The following is a 15,352-nucleotide window of genomic DNA, read 5'->3' on the forward strand; positions in this document are numbered from 1 at the left end:
GCATGCATGATTGTAAGTCACTTTGGATAAAAGTGTTTGCTAAATAGCGTATATTATTTATCAGTTTTTTAAATTCTTTTTACATATATCCTCTCTCCCCTCTCTCCTTCCCCCTCTTCCCCCCTCTCTCCTTCCCCCTCTCTCCTCTCTCTCCTTCCCCCTCTCTCCTCTCTCTCCTTCCCCCTCTTCCCCCTCTCTCCTTCCCCCTCTCTCCTCTCTCTCCTTCCCCCTCTCTCCTCTCTCTCCTTCCCCATCTCTCCTCTCTCTCCTTCCCCCTCTTCCCCCCTCTCTCCTTCCCTCTCTCTCCTCTCTCTCCTTCCCCCTCTCTCCCTCCCTTTCCAATTTGTTTCATGCTGTAATTTACCAATGTAAGCTCTGTCTGTCTCTTTCACTCAGTCTTTCTCTTCTCTCTCACATGAATGTAATGTTGTGTCTATTGAATTAGTGTGACTCTTCCTCGGTTTTAATGCAAGGTTGAATTATCTGCATAATTTAGGTCATTACCTCTCTGACTGTGTATTAGACCTGAAGCTATAATTAAGCAGCCATTTACTCAAGAATCAAGTCAAATCCTGATAAGAAACAGTCCCAATACAGGACAGCATTGACATTGAGTCCTCTATACAGGATAGTAAAAGTGCCTGGAAAGCAACAGTAACCAGCATACTGTACCTCTTGTACCTTCAACGTTGATGGATGTCACAATATGACCATAACAATGTAGAGTAGACAGAGATGGTTATCTGGGGGGATTGACCTCTCTGCAGTTTACTATTGCCTTGTAACTCTTGTCATTCCCCTGTCAAGAAGCTTTCTCTGTGCAGTTTGTGTTACTGTGATGGCTAGCCTTAAATTAAACGCTATTCTCCTTGGTGAGTCCTAGATGGCACCCTATTCCCTTATGTAGTGCACTTATTTAGACCAAGTAGTACACTATAGTATATAGAGAATAGGGTGCTATTTGGGACGCAGTCCTGGTCTTCCTCTTTGAGGTAATCAGTGAGTTCCATTTGTAAGAGGGGCTTATCATGGCTGTGTGAGGGAGAGTGAGGGAGGGTGGCAGGGTCTTGTAATGGCTGTGTGAGGGAGGGGTGGCAGGCCATTCTTCCTCTGCTTCTCTGAGGATTGGGGAAAGGACAGATTTACGTTGCTATAGGGGCACACTGTACTTTAAAGCCGTGACTATACAGGCTCTGGCAGGAACCCTCTATAGAGAACATGGAGAACTGCTATAGCACTATGCAAATGCCACCCCCTGTATCTGCTCTGTCAGTTACATTCAAACATGTATGCACGTGCATGCTCACAAACTCACACGAATACGTAAACAACAAGTACGCACACAAACAAATACATATGGCTTTGTTGTGAAAATTGATAAATATTGAATTCTCTACACATAACCTATACACCTATTATTGAGGAAAATCACAATACCATTCCTCCACATACACCATTATTGCCCATACATCTATCCAAACACGCAAATACAGTATATGTACATGCACAGCCATACTGTATGTACACACAGTCGCAACAAAGCTTTGGCCCAAGGCTTTTCATGAGGCAAGCCTATGCAATCAATATGGCTGCAGTGCTCACATTGAAAAACCTAGGCTGTTCACCCTCCAAGGAGCAGACAGACAGACACAAGCTGTTTGCAGCAACTTTGCTGCCTGTATGTGGAAATGAATGAAATAAATGGATTGCCAAGATTTATTTCCGGTATCCAAAACCATTCCATTCCCTCTGTAGTTTACATTAATCAAAATGCCTGTTTATATTGTGAACCATTGGCTCATATTTCACTCCAAGTCTTAACTGTCAACTGTAATATTTATTGGATGCAAATACATGAGGGTCAATGTGACCTTCTCCAGTGCATTCTGGAAGTGGGTTGATAACTGTATCCAACTGAGTTGAGATTATGTCAGCCACACAAGAGGTTGGTGGCACCTTAATTGAGGAGAACGGGCTTGTGGTAATTACAAGCCCTTAATCAACAACGCAGTTCTAAGAAAAAATAAATAAAAATAAAGTAACAAATAATTAAAGAGCAGCAGTAAAATAACAATACTGAGGCTATATACAGGGGGTACCAGTACAGGGTCTATGTGTGGGGGCACAGGTTAGTCTAGGTAATTGAGGAAATATATACATGTGGGTGGAGTTATTAAAGTGACTTATGTATAGATAATAACAGAGAGTAGCAGCAGCGTAAAGGGGGGGGCAATGCAAGTATTCTGGGTAGGCATTTGATTAGATGTTCGGTAGTCTTATGGATTGGGGTTAGAAGCTGTTTAGAAGCCTCTTGGACCTAGACTTGGCGCTCTGGTACCACTTGCCATGCGGTAGCAGAGAGAACAGACTAGGGTGGCTAGTTTGACCAGCTGGCAAGTGTAATTTTTAGGGCCTTCCTCTGACATGGTAAAGAGGTCCTGGATGGCAGAAAGCTTGGCCCCAGTGATGTACTGGACCGTACACACAACCCTCTGTAGTGCCTTGCGGTCGGAGGCCGAGCAGTTGCCATACCAGGCAGTGATGCAACCAGTCAGGATTGGAGGTCGACCGATTCATCGGAATGGCACATTAATTAGGGCCGATTTCAAGTTTTCATAACAATCGGTAATCGGCATTTTTGGACACTGATCATAGCTGATTATATTGCACTCCACGAGGAGACTGCCTCCACGGCAGGCTGACTACCTGTTATGCGACTGCAGCACGGAGCCAAGTTAATGTGATAGCTAGCATTAAACGTATCTTATAAAAAACAATCAATCTTAACATAATCACTAGTAAACTACACATGATTGATGATATTACTAGTTTATCTAGATTGTCCTACATTGCATATAATCGATGCCTGTTAATTTATCATTGAATCATAGCCTACTTCACCAAACGGGTGATTTTAACAAGCACATTAGCGAAAAAAGCACTGTCGTTGCACCAATGTCTACCTAACCATATTTCTTAAAATTAATACACAAGCATATATTTTTAAACCTGCATATTTAGTTAATATTGCCTGCTAACATGAATTTCTTTTAACTAGGGATATTGTTTCACTTCTCTTGTGTTCTGTGCAACAGAGTCAGTGTATATGCAGCAGTTTGGGCCGCCTGCCTCGTTGCAAACTGTGAAGACTATTTCTTCCTTACAAAGACAGCCAACTTCGCCAAAAGGGGGATGATTTAACAAAATTGCATTTGCGAAAAAAGCACAATCGTTGCACGAATGTACCTAACCATAAACATCAATGTCTTTCTTAAAACCTCTTACACATATGGTGGCGCTATTTCATTTTTGGAAGAAAAACGTTCCCGTTTTAAACAAGATATTTTGTCACAAAAAGATGCTCGACTATGCATATAATTGCTACTGTTCGAAAGAAAACACTCTGACGTGTCCAGAAATACAAATATCTTCTCTGTGCGTGCCCTTTAACGTGAGCTTCAGGCAAAACCAAGATGACATGGCATCCAGGAAATGACAAGGATTTTTGAGGCTCTGTCTTTCATGATCTCCTTATATGGCTGTGAACGCAAGAGGAATGAGTCTGCCCTTTCTGTCGTTTCCCCAAGGTGTCTGCAGCATTGTGACGTATTTGTAGGCAGATCATTGGAAGATTGACCATAAGAGACCACATTTACCACGTGTCCGCCCGGTGTCCTGCGCCGAAATTGGTGCGCAAAAGTCACCTGCCAGTATTTTTCCATGGGACACAGAGAGAGAAGCAAGCTTCCACGAACTGCATGTCAATGAAGAGATATGTGAAAAAACACCTTGAGGATTGATTCCAAACAACGTTTGCCATGTTTCGGTCGATATTATGTAGTTAATCCGGAAAAAGTTTCACGTTGTAGGTGACTGCATTTTCGGTTCGTTTCGGTAGCCAGGCGCAATGTAGAAAACGGAACGATTTCTCCTACACACAGACGCTTTCAGGAAACACTGCGCATCTGGTATGTGGCTGGGAGTCTCCTCATTGAAAACATCAGAAGCTCTTCAAAGGTAAATGATTTTATTTATTTGGTTATCTGGCTTTTGTGAAAATGTTGCGTGCTACATGCTACACAAAATGCTATGCTAGCTTTGCATACTCTTACACAAATTAGTCAATTTCTATGGTTCAAAAGCATATTTTGAAAATCTGAGATGACAGTGTTGTTAAGAAAAGGCTAAGCTTGAGAGCAAACGCATTATTTTAATTTTATTTGTGATTTTCAGAAATCGTTAACGTTGCGTTATGCTAATGAGCCTGAGGCTTAGTCACAATCCCGGATCCGGGATGGGGAGTTTCAAAATCAATACACAGAAGTATACATTTTTAAACCTGCATATTTAGTTACAATAAATTCATGTTTGCAGGCAATATTAAACTAGGGAATTTGTGTCACTTCTCTTGCGTTCATATCACGCAGAGTCAGGATATATGCAACAGTTTGGGCCACCTGGCTCATTGCGAACTAATTTGCCAGAATTTTACGTAATTATGATATAACATTGAAGGTTGTGCAATGTAACTGGAATATTTAAACTTATGAATGCCACCCGTTAGATAAAATACGGAACGGCTCCGTATTTCACTGAAAGAATAAACGTTTTATTTTCTAAATTATGGTTTCCAGATTTGACCATATTAATGACCTGAGGCTCATATTTCGGTGTGCTATTATGTTATAATTAAGTCTGATTTGATATTTGATAGAGCAGTCTGACTGAGCGGTGGTAGGCAGCAGCAGACTCATAAGCATTCATTCAAACAGCACTTTCGTGCGTTTGCCAGCAGCTCTTCGCAATACTTCGAACATTGCCCTGTTTATGACTTCAAGCCTATTTACTCCTGAGATTAGGCGGGTGTAACCGATGTGAAATGGCTAGCTAGTTAGCGGGTTGCGCGCTAATAGCGTTTCAAACGTCACTCGCTCTGAGACTTGGAGTCGTTGCTCTGCAAGGGCTGCTGCTTTTGTGGAGCGATGGGTAACGACGCTTCAAGGGTGGCTGTTGTCAATGTGTTGCTGGTTCGAGCCCAGGTAGGGGCGAGGAGAGGGACGGAAGCTATACTGTTACACTGGCAATGCTAAAGTGCCTATAAGAACATCCAATAGTCAAAGTTATATGAAATACAAATGGTATAGAGATAAATAGTCCTATAATTCCTATAATAACCTCAACCTAAAACTTCTTACCTGGGTATATTGCAGAATCATTTTCAAAGGAACCACCAGCTTTCAAATGTTCTCATGTTCTGAGCAAGGAACTTAAACGTTAGCTTTTTTACATGGCACATATTGCACTTTTACTTTCTTCTGCAACACTTGGTTTTTGCATTATTTAAACCAAATTGAACATGTTTCATTATTTATTTGAGTCTAAATGGATTTGATTGATGTATTATATTAAGTTAAAATAAAATGTTCATTCAGTATTGTTGTAATTGTCATTATTGCAAATAAATAAATAAATAAAATCGTCTGATTAATCGGCATCAGCTTTTTTAGTCCTCCAATAATCGGTATCGTATCGGCGTTGAAAAATCATAATCGGTCAACCTCAAGTCAGGATACTCTCGATGGTGCAACTGAAGAACCTTTTGAGGATCTGAGGACCAATGGCAAATCTTTTCAGTCTCCTAAGGGGAATAGGTTTTGATGTACCCTCTTCACGGCTGTCTTGGTGTGCTTGGACCATGTGAGTGGTAGCGCTGTGACCACTACAGCTCCACTACAGCCACGTTGATGAGAATGGGGGCGTGCTCGGTCCTCCCTTTCCTGTAGTACACGATCATGTCCTTAGTCTTGATCACGTTGAGGGAGAGGTTGTTTTCCTAGCACCACATGGCCAGGTCTTTGGCCTCCTCCCTATATGCTGTCTCGTCGTTGTTGGTGTTCAGTCCTACCACTGTTATGTAATCGGCAAACTTAATGATGGTGTGGGAGTCATGCCTGGCCGTGTAGTCATGAGTGAACAGGGAGTACAGGAGGGGACTGATCACGCACCCCTGAGGGGCCCCCGTGTTAAGGATCAGAGTGGCGGATGTGTTGTTACCTACCCTTACCATCTGGGGGTGGCCCGTCAGGAAGTCCAGGATCTAGTTGCAGAGGGAGGTGTTTAGTCCCAGGGTCCTTAGCTTAGTGATGAGCTATGAGGGCACTATGGTGTTGAATGCTGAGTTGTAGTCAATGAATAGCATTCTCACATAGGTGTTCCTTTTGTCCAGGTGGGAATGGGCAGTGTACAGTGCAATAGAGATTGTATCATCTGTGGATCTGTTTGGTCCGGTTTCAAAAAACCTCATGGCTACTGACGTGAGTGTTACGGGTCGGTATTAATTTAGGCAGGTTACCTTAGTGTTCTTGGGCACAGAGACTATGGTGGTCTGCTTGGAACATGTTGGTATTACAGACTCAGACAGGGAGAGGTTGAAAATGTAATTGAAGACACTTGCCAGTTGGTCAGTGCATTCTCTGAGTACACATCCTGGTAATCAGTCTGGCCCTGTCGCCTTGTAACGGCAGCCATCCTCTCCGGCTCCATCTTACATCATTCAGGGCTCGACCAACCCAGATTATAATGTCTGATATACCACGGCTGTCAGCCAATCAGGGTTCGAACCAGACGTTTTATTATAATCAATATAACGTGATTAGTTTTCCTCTGAAAGTACAGTCATAATATCACAGTCAAAGTATCAGTCAGAACATTTCAACATGCTTCTCCATCATTCTTAATGACTTTAAGTTGGTCAATGATTATATGTTGACCTATTACATTTTTATGGTTCACTGAACTAAGCACAAGGTGTATTCCTTGCCATGTACTGTAGCTGGATAGCTGTTTTTTTCTCCAGCTTTTTTCGCACAATTGATTGTAGGTTATGTATATGTAGTGTTTTAGAGCAAGTGTTTACGATCACAGCAATTTGAGTATGACATGTTGAAATAATTTAAACGGCCTGTATCTAGATAATATATTTTTTGCCATCATTGGTAATCTGATTTAAAGTTGTAGCAAACGACAGTAACATGTGCAATACAATTAAGTTATGCTGTTTTCAGATTGTCCCCATGAGTACTCCAGTTTATTCTCCATCAAATATAGTGAGATTATATGAGACAGATTGTGCAGAGACACAAGGCATTCACTACCCAACCTTAGGAAGAGCTATGGCTTTCATGGTTTCCCCTTTAAATAAGATCTCTGCATTTCTGCTGGTCAACAGCAGACGTACGTAAAATGGCAGTTTTCAGACGGCCATTTAGACAAATGAGTTTGTGTGGATGATATAGAGTTGCTGTACTTTACTGTGTGCTCATCTATTTTTCTATTTCCAAACGGGCTCCTTTAGCATCACTGTACCTAGGCAGAATTTCACCAGCATGGTTTATGTATGTGTTACGTCTCAAATGGGCCTTGGTCAAAAGTCAATAAAATTTTATTTGTCACATGCGCCGAATACAACTGGTGTAGACTTTACCATGAAAGGAATAAAATATATATAGGGAGTACCACATCAATGTGCAGAGGTATGAGGTATTTGAGGTAGATATGTACATGGAGGCAGGGTAAAGTGACCAGGCACCAGGATTGATTATAAGAAGAGTAAAATAAAGAACAGAGTAGCAGGATCAAATGATGAGTGTAAAAGTGTGTGCGTGTGTGTGTGCATGTGTGTGGGTTTTGTGTTAAAGTGTCAATATAGTGTGAGTGAGTGTGTGTATATGGTGTACAGTGCATTTGGAAAGTATTCAGACCACTTCACTTTTTCCATATTTTGTTACGTTACAGCCTTCTTCTAAAATTGATTAAATACATTTTTTCCTCAATCTACACACAATACCCCATAACGACAAAGCGTAAACAAGGCTTTACATTTTTTTTGCAAATATGTTAAAAATGTAAAACAGATACCTTATATGCATAAGTATTCAGACCCTTTAATAAGAGAGTTGAAATTGAGCTCTGGTGCATCCTTTTTTTCATTGATCATCCTTGAGATGTTTCTCCAACTTGATTGGAGATTGTGATAAATTCAATTGATTAAAAATTATTTGTAATGATACACTTGTCTACCTAAGGTGCCACAGTTGACAATGCAGGTCAGAGTAAAAACCAAGCCATGAGGTAGAAAGAATTGTCCGTAGAAGCTCCGAGACAAGATTGTGTCGAGGCACAAGGGTACTTAAAAATGTCTGCAGCATTGAAGGCCCCCAAGAACACAGTGGCCTCCATGGTTCTTAAATGGAAAAAGTTTGGAACCACCAAGACTCTTCCTAGAGCTGACTGCTGGGCAAGCTGAGCAATTTGGGGAGAATGGCCTTGGTCAGGGAGGTGACCAAGAACATGATGGTCACTCTGACAGAGCTCCAGAGTTCCTCTGTGGAGATAAGAGAACCTTCCAGAAGGACACCATCTCTGCAGCACTCTACCAATCAGGCCTTTATTGTAGAGTGGCCAGATGTAAGCCACTCCTCAGTAAAAGGCACATGACAGCCCACTTGGAGTTTTCCAATAGGCACCTAAAGGACTCTTAGACCATGAGAAACTAGATTCTCAAGATTGAACTCTTTGGCCTGAATGCCAAGCATCACGTCTGGAGGAAACCAGTCACCGCTAATCACCTGGCCAATACCATCCCTACGGTGAAGCATGGTGGTGGCGGCATCATGCTGTGGGGATATTTTTCAGCGGCCAGGACTGAAAGACTAGTCAGGATTGAGTGAAAGATGAACGGAGTAAAATACAGATAGATCCTTCATGATAACTTGCTCCAGAGCACTCAGAACTTCAGACCGGGGTGAAGGTTCACCTTACAACAAGACAACGACCCTAAGCACACAGCCAATCCAACAGTCGCTGAATGTCCTTGAGTGGCCCAGCCAGAGCCCGGACTTGAACCCAATCGAACATCTCTGGGGAGACCTGAACATAGCTGTGCAGCGATGCTCCCCATCCAATCTGACAGAGTTTGAGAGGATCTGCAGAGAAGAATGGGAAAAACTCCACAAAGTCAGGTGTGCCAAGTTTGTAGGGTCATACCCAAGGAGGCTTAAGGCTGTAATCGCTGCCAAAGGTGCTTCAGCAAGTAAAGGGTCTGAATACTTATGTAAATGTGATATTTCAGGTTTTATTTGTAATAAATTAGTAAAGATTTCTCAACGTATTTTTGCTTTGTTATTATGGGGTATTGTTGTAGATTGATCAGTTTTAGAATTAGGCAGTAACGTAACAAAGGTGTAGGGGTCTGAGTACTTTCCGAATGCAACTGCGAAAGGTGTCATTGTACGCTGGTAATTTATTTCCTTTGAAATCCACAATTAGAATAACCCCACAGCCTCATAGAGAATATAGATCATTTTCTAACCTCTGGATTAAACAAAATTATGATAAGTGGATTTGAGGGCCATCAAATATTACGTATTGGATCACTAAAAAACATAACTTTTACATTACTGTGTAGTTTACCAATAAAATGGTCTGACCGTGAAGTGGAAATAGTATTCATATCTGAAAAAAATAAATGTACTATCTCACGCAATACATTTTCATCGAAAGTTTGCAAAAATAGATAAGATCTTGCTACCATGGAAAGGGAAATATTTGTGGAAAAATCATCCTTATTAAGTCATATCCCAGTTTACCTATTTTTTAAAGATATGAGCAAAACATATTCACTTTTATTTGGGACTGCAATCCAGACAAAATTAAACAGGCCTATTTATATAATGAATAGCACAGAAATGATTAAATATTAAAGCATTAGACCTCTCGCTAAAGGCATCAGTCATACAAAAGTTATACATAAATACAAACTGATTCTCTAGCAGATTAGTAAAAATGTCTCAACCCATGTTCAAGAATGGCCTTTTTCCCTTTATTTAGATTACAACCTCTCACTTTGGGTTATTTTATTATAATGTATAGAACAGTAAAGACCAAAATTGGTTAAAATTTTTTTTTTTTTAAATGTGATTAAAAAAAGTATACAAGTTTCATTTAAGGAACAAAAAATGGACAGTTGTGCCATATAGATTTGCAAAATAGTTGTGAAAAGATTTCTGATGTACCGATTCCATGACACATGGTTTATGAACTGATACACCAAAACACCTTTGAGTTTCTGAATTTCAATGATTATACTATATATGGGGGATACAACCATCCCAGCTCTGCAGATTTTGATGTGAAGAATAATATAACACTCTTAGCAAAAATGTTTAATCTTTAATTTACAATCTGTAGAAACTGAGAATAGAAAGTTTCAGAAATGTTTTTAAACATCGCAGTACTGTTGAAAAATATATGGCAAATAGAAAAACTGGATGGGACTAAAAACGACAAGATGTTGGGGCGGCAGTGTAGCCTAGTGGTTAGAGCGTTGGACTAGTAACCGGAAGGTTGCGAGTTCAAACCCCTGAGCTGACAAGGTACAAATCTGTCATTCTGCCCCTGAACAGGCAGTTAACCCACTGTTCCCAGGCCATCATTGAAAATAAGAATTTGTTCTTAACTGACTTGCATCATAAAATAAAAAATGTAAAATGTACTGTGTCCGTATATGGTTCAGTACTTTTTTGGTACAGCACAGTTAAAAATATATGGCAAATAGAAATCAAAACTGGATGGTCTTCAGAGATATATGAGAGGGGTTGAGTGTACCTGAAGGATGTATGGCAGATTATAAATTATGCAGACAATTACATTGATGGAAGCCACAATCTATTTCTAATACTAAAGCTGATCTACTGCTACTGCCCCCCTCAAAAAAACAAAAAAACAAAACCCTCTGAAAGATCGATCAAACGGAGAGTTCTGAAAGTTTGACACTAGCACAAATAATGTCTCTCTGAGACTCGAACTCTGCCATGAGACTTCTCCCTCACATCTGCCCATGGGGATTAGGTCTGCTTCTCAAGTCTCATATTCCCTAAAGATGTAGGATCTTAATTTGGGCCGGTTTGCTCCAGCAGTAAAATAATGTTGCAGCAACGGGAAAATGTGAATTATTATGCAGATAATTAAAGCTGCAATATGTAATTTTTTGTTGGTGATGTGACCAAATTCACATATAAATGTGAGTTATAGATCTGTCATGCTCATTGAAAGCAAGTCTAGATATGTTCTATGTGTGCAATTTCTATGCGTCCCATTTTGTTTTTCAGTCCTTTACTTCCATGTACACTAGCTTAAAAAAATTATAAGAATAATTATTATTGAAAAGATATTTAACAGCGGTTTAGATGGTACAATAATTCTCTACACATTGCTTGTTTTGTCACAAACTGAAATTAGGTGAGATCCTACACCTGTATACTGTCCCTAATTTTGACCCTTGACCCTGGGGAATAGGGTGCCATTTGGAACGCATTAGGTATGGGCCAAATTGCCTCTGCCACGAAGAGAGCTCAGTTAATCAATACCAACAGATGGATATTTATTTGTTTGTGAAGCTCGACCTCAAGGCCTCTTAATCGTGTCTCATCCCATCTCTCTTGTCAACTAATCTGACATCATACAAATAACCTCTACATAATTGATGTGTTGAAGTGACACACATTCATCATTTGCAGAAGTCTCTCTCTCTTAATGATGTTGTAGCCTCTATGTACGTCCCAAATGACTATTCCCTATATAGTTCACTACTTTTGACCAGGGCTCTTTAAAATTCTGATCAAAAGTAGTGCACTATGTAGGGATTAGGGTGCCATTTGGGATGCAGATCTCCGCTGTAACCAGCTTCTCCGAAGAATGTCTAATACATATTTAATTACGGAGTGCATTTGCTTCACTCATTCCTTCATCCCTGGCACCACAGTACTGCACTGCTTCTTTTCCAGACCTGGGTTCAAATACTATTTGAAGCTTGATTGAGCTTGCCTGGTACAATGGAACCAATAGTAAAGTCCCAAAACCTCAGAACCCCACCCATCTAGCACTCCAGGCAGGCTAAAGCAAATGCTTAAAGTATTTGAAATATTTAAAATAGTATTTGAACCCAGGTTTGTTATTTACTGCAAGACAACAAAATTCACCCAACATGTTGTGAGGTTGCAGACTGTAAAGATGGACCTGCTAGAGTTCATACTATATAATGAATTATGTCCTGCTATCTTTTACAAGTTTCAGTTTTTTAAATGATGCATAATTACTTATTGGGCTTCGTTCTTTAGCCAGTATGGTTGGTATGGTATACTATAAAAGACAGTCCCCAACAAGAATTAAATGACTGTGAAGTTCATGGGTTCTCAATGTGGCTGTGTGTGTCCCAAGTGGCACCCTATTTGCTATATAGTGCTCTACTTCAAAGGTAGTGCACTATGTAGGGAATAGAGTGCTAGATATCCCGAGTCTCATGCCAGAAATACAGTTAAAAAGCTACTGTAGTTTAAAACATTAAAACACTGAGCCTTCAAGACAACCTTATGACGTCTCTCTTCTCAAAGGCAGCACACTCATGTATCTTAATTTTCACTTTTTGGCATGGGCCATTAAGTCATGGATTGTGATAAAGGTTTTTTCACTAAGTCACTACATGCCTACCACACCGCATGCGTTGCATGTGCAAGCGTTGCAAAATTAATTTACAAATACTGTATATGCTATTCAATCATTTCGTCGAAACTTCTGATGCCCATCAATGGGCTTCTGCCTAGCCAGGTGCTAAAATAGAACGTGGTTCTATTTTACATGTTTGGCGTGCTGCAAGTCCCGCCTCTGCCATCTCCTCATTTTTTTTAGGAGAATATACCCACATGGGTGATTGAAAGATGAACGAGTGTCACACTCCAGTCCATTTCATGGTGGTAATACTCCATATAGTTGGTTGCCAACTGCCATATAAAATCAGAAGAAGAAGAAGAATGCACTAGGTTTCCCCTTTTTATCTGTGGATTAATTGTCAGAGTGGAGGACACAGGATTTTGTATGACTCAACATGGGTCAAAATTATACAAAGATCCAGCAACATAAAAAAAAGGACCATATGCATTTCAGGTTAAACAACAACACAATGTTTATTTTCCAGGACAAAAAAAATGTAAACACAACATGTTGTGTTGGTCCCATGTATCATACGCACAAGAAGCTTATTTCTCAAAAATCTCTACACAAATCTGTTTACATCCCTGTTATTGAGCATTTCTCCTTTGCCAAAGTAATCCATCCACCTGACAGGTGTGGCTTTTCAAGAAGCAGATTAAACAGCATGATCATTACACAGGTGCACCTTGTGCTGGGGATAATAAAAGGCCACTCTAAAATGTGCAGTTTTGTCACACAAGACAGTGCCACAGATGTCTAAGGTTTTGAGGGAGGGTGAAATCCTGACTGCAGGAATGTCCACCAGAGCTTTTGCCATATAATTTAATGTTAATTTCTCTACCAAAAGCCACCTCCAACATTGTTTTAGAACATTTGGCTGTACGTCCAACCAGCCTCATAACCGCAGACCACATGTAACCACAGCAATCCAGGACCTCCACATCCGGCTTCTTCAACTGCAGGATCGTCTGAGACCAGCCATCCAGACAGCTGATGAAACTGAGGAGTATTTGTGTCTGTAATAAAGCCCTTTTTTAGGAATAAACTACTTCTGATTGGCTGGGCCTGGCTCCGCAGTGGGTGGGCCTATGCCCTCCAAGGCCCACCCATGGCTGCACCCCTGCTAAAGTGACTAGTGACTGATTTTCCGATCCACGGCCCTACCTTTTTTTTTAAAGGTATCTGTGACCAACAGATGCATAGCTGTATACACAGTCATGTGAAGCCCATAGATTAGGGCCTAATGAATTTATTTCAATTGACTGATTTCCTTATATGAACTTTGAAACTGTTTCATATTGCATTTATATTTTTCTTCAGTATGTTTGGTTCACAGTTGGTTTTGGTATTTTAACTTACGTGTCATGAACGCTTCTGGTGGGGATAAACAAAATCAACACGTGCGTGAGTGCAGACGCAGAATCAGGTGCTGAGCCGGTTTTGTCAGCATTTTCAGTTGATTGCACAGATGATGCCATGTGGATTGATATATTGAGTAGTTGACTGGCATCTCTCTTACTGATGTTTGTGTCTCTTGAATGATTTAGTATGTAGTGACCTAAACACTGGAAACCAGTGGTGGCGATCTCACAGTAATGGTTGGAATGGAATTAATGGAATGGTATCAAACACATCAAAAAATATGGTTTCCATGTGTAATATACCATTCCATTCCAGTCATAACTCCACTATACATGTATATATACAAATGTATGTGGACACCCCTTCAAATGAGTTGATGCAGATATTTCAGCAACACCCTTTGCTGACAGGTGTATACAATTTAGCACACAGCCATGCAATCTCCAAAGACAATTACAGGCAGGAGAATGGCCTTACTGAAGAGCTCAGTTCGTCAAATATCTGCCCTGCTCGAGCTGCCCCAGTCAACTGTAAGTGCTGTTGTTGTGAAGTGGAAACGTCTAGGAGCGATAACTGCTCAGCCGTGAAGTGGTAGGCAACACAAGCTCACAGAACGGGACCGCCGAGTGCTGAAGCGTGTGTCGATTACAACACTCACTGCCGAGTTCCAAACTGCCTCTGGAAGCAACTTCAGCACAATAACTGTTCGTCGGGAGCTTCATGAAATGGGCTTCCATGGCCGAGCAGCCGCACACAAGCCTAAGATCACCATGCGCAATGCCAAGCATCGGCTGGAGTGGTGTAAAGCTTGCTGCCATTGGACTCAGTGGAAATGTATTCTCTGAAGTGATGAATCACGCTTCGCCATCTGCGGGACCTGACAGACGAATCTGGGTTTGGCGGGTGCCAGGAGAATGCTACCTGCCCGAATGCATAGTGCCATCTGTAAAGTTTGCTGGATGAGGAATAATGGTTTGGGCTGTTTTTCATGGTTTGGGCAAGGCCCCTTAGTTCCAGTGAAGGGAAATCTTAACGGCACAGCATACACTGATATTCTAAACGATTCTGTGCCTCCAACGTTGTGGCAACATTTTGGGGAAGTCCCTTTCCCGTTTCAGCATAGCAATCCCCAGTGCACAAAGCGAGGTCCATACAGAAATGGTTTGTCGATCGTTGTGGAAGAACTTGACTGGCTTGCACAGAGCCCTGACTTCAACCCCATCAAACACCTTTGGGATGAATTGGAATGCTGGCTGCGAGCCAGGCCTAACCACCCAACATCAGTGCCCAACCTCACTAATGCTCTCATGGATGAATGGAAGAACTTCCCCGCAGCAATGTTCCAACATCTAGAGGAAAGCCTTCCCAGAAGAGAGGAGGGTGTTATAGCAGCAATGTTCCAACATCTAGAGGAAAGCCTTCCCAGAAGAGAGGAGGGTGTTAT

General features: G+C 41.1%; 1 protein-coding gene across 2 annotated transcripts in view; it reads left to right on the forward strand.

Moving 5' to 3' along the window:
* Window positions 1-15,352, forward strand: part of cntnap3 (contactin associated protein family member 3) — a 217,379-nt gene that overhangs the window by 86,266 nt on the left and 115,761 nt on the right. The window lies entirely within an intron of this gene.

Source organism: Oncorhynchus masou, chromosome 11, assembly GCF_036934945.1.
Source record: "Oncorhynchus masou masou isolate Uvic2021 chromosome 11, UVic_Omas_1.1, whole genome shotgun sequence".
Taxonomy (NCBI): Eukaryota; Metazoa; Chordata; class Actinopteri; order Salmoniformes; family Salmonidae; genus Oncorhynchus; species Oncorhynchus masou.